Here is a 2,569-nt window from a genome sequence, read left to right as displayed (position 1 = left end):
ATTATCTCAACAAAGATTTATGTTCTTCAAACCTGCCCAAAAGGGGAAGAATATTAGTGTAGGATATATGCTTTTATGCCTATGTAGATGAATTCATTCTCTCGACCTACTGTAAGCTGGCGATATAGCTATAAAGGGGTGTTGGTGAGGAAACTTTTTTGCAGTTTGAGTCGAACTGCAGTTCATCGAGCAATACATGAAGTATCAATTCGAATAGTTGAAGTGATGGGTGCAGAATGTATAGTATTCCCTCAGAATATTCGGGAAAGGAATGTATTGAAAATGGCTTTCATGGAGAAATGGAGAGGACAATTTGCTGTAGAAGGAATGAGGGTTAGAGATAGAATTGTCTAGCAGTATTACCTGTTGTAATTTGTAGGAAATCGAACTGTAAACTCTACTGAACCAGGTTTTAATCATGAATATACAAACGATACATTTTATATGTATTAACAATGACATTAAAACTCATTCAATCAACAACGATTTCCAAGGAATCATAAAAACAAGATCAATCGAAATGAAGTGAACATGGATTACTTCAACACTCCCACTCTTTGTTCACTTCGAAGACGTTACCCACAGACCTTGTCGATTTGTTGAAAATTTTTCTGTGGTAAGGGTTTGGTTAAAATATCTGCCAACTGGTTTTCTGATTGGGTGTAAACAACAGTGATATTTTTTTCGTTTGTGATGATCATTATAGCTCATCAAGTTTATAGCACTTCTATTATCAACAAAAAGTTCCGTTGGATTTGAAACGTCAACATCAATTTCTTTAAGCAACCTTCTCAACCATATTATTTCTCGTGCGGCATCCCAAGCTGCAATATATTCAGATTCTGTCGTGGATGTTGCAACACTTTTGTCGTTGAGATGTCCATGTAACTGGACACCTGATAATAAAGTAACATAGCCAGTTGTTGAATATCTAGTATCAATGTCTCCTGCAAAATCTGCATCTGAATACGCTTTTAAATATTCGTTGCTCCCACCATTGTATAGAATTCCATAACTTTTAGTACCCTTTAGGTATCTGAAAATACGTTTGACTGCTTTCCAGTGCTGCTTTCCTGGATTTTCCAAATATCTGCTAACTCTGCTCACTGAGAATGATATATCTGGACGAGTGACAACCGCTAAAAACATGCTTCTCTGTACGGAATATTTTTCATATATTATTTTTCTTCCTCGTTTTGGGGGCTTTGAGCTGCATTCAGAATAACATTCATTGTGGAAGTCCATTTTGTGTCTCTTATGTGGTGGTTCCACATCATCTCTCTGGGGCATAGTCTTTGATGTTGACGGTTGGTTTATGTTCTTCAAACCTGCCCAAAAGGGGAAGAATATTAGTGTGTAGGATATATGCTTTTATGCCTATGTAGATGAATTCATTCTCTCAACCTACTGTAAGCTGGCGATATAGCTATATCAAAGGTAAAGTATAACTTCAAAACAGCGACGTCTCAAGTATCGAAGAGACATCCTCCTTTTTTCCTTGGGGAGCCTGGGTTCATTAAAGTCCCCTTAGAATTGAAACATTTGTGCTATAGGTGTAATATAATTTATATCTTATGAACATTTTGGTATTGTTTACAATTAGAAAAGTGAAATCTTCTCACATTTGAAACTTTGTGGCCTCAGGAGCTCAAGGCTCCCTGCCCTGCCAGTATTATAGGGGGAGTCCTATAATAACGGTTGAATAAAATTTATAAACTGACAGATAAATCAAGGGATTTGTTAACAAATTTGGAATCAACTGAGAAAGGTGTAGATGTTAGGGAAAGGAATTATGAATATTTTAACTGGATTCGAGTTTGATTCGATCGGTTACCGTTTACAGTTAATTTCCCGTTTTTGCAAACAACTATACAAGGATATATTCGAACGCATTAATTATATTCGAACACATATTCGAATCCCTTTAAGGATTCCGTGCTCCGACGGAACACGGAACGGTGAATTGACGACTTTGGTTCCGTGAATGTCTTGCCGCCGAAATTCAAAATTTGTTGTGATACTTTTGGTAGCCATTTGCTAATTTTCGAGTTTATGTCTAAACTTCTCGATTTTTCGGATTAATCAAGTATGATCATCTTTTTAAGAATAGGAAATTTTTATTCTTGGCATTTGGATGCTGGTAAAAACATTCAACTCACTTGTTGGATTCAATTGCTTATGGAGAACAGAATCTTACTGATTTGAATTTTGGCTTCTTGGGACAAAAGTAAACCTATAGGCCACACGACACTACAGGCGAGTTGATATTTATCAACGAGACAACTCATATATTCAGAGAATGAGCTTGATCATTCTGTCCAGACTCCAGACGTATCGTCCCGGACATCACTTCCAGTGAACCGTTTCCATCTAATATGAATTGTTTCATTTTAGGCTTTCTTTCATCTGAATACCGCTTCCTCGTGTTAGTATTGCTATAAGACTAGACATCCTTGCATGAATGCCTAATACAGTAGTAGCAGTAGTTAGTAGTTAACCGCTGTTGTACCGATCACAATTGTTGTACGGACAGAGCACTGCAGACCTAAGTTTGTAACTCTAAAACCAT

At 36.9% G+C, this 2,569-nt stretch overlaps 1 long non-coding RNA gene across 1 annotated transcript; it reads right to left on the bottom strand.

The window, feature by feature from the left end:
* Positions 1-396: 396 nt before the first annotated feature.
* Positions 397-1,598, bottom strand: LOC141485012 (uncharacterized). The gene is made up of 2 exons (XR_012466951.1): positions 1,409-1,598; positions 397-1,328 (listed from the first exon to the last, which is right to left on the bottom strand). It is a non-coding gene; the product is annotated as an uncharacterized lncRNA (long non-coding RNA).
* Between the last annotated feature and the right edge of the window lie 971 nt (positions 1,599-2,569).

This window comes from Leptinotarsa decemlineata, unplaced genomic scaffold, assembly GCF_025532065.1.
Source record: "Leptinotarsa decemlineata unplaced genomic scaffold, Ldec_3_MD MMD2_tig00026306, whole genome shotgun sequence".
Taxonomy (NCBI): Eukaryota; Metazoa; Arthropoda; class Insecta; order Coleoptera; family Chrysomelidae; genus Leptinotarsa; species Leptinotarsa decemlineata.
This window is presented reverse-complemented; position numbering and strand designations above follow the sequence as displayed.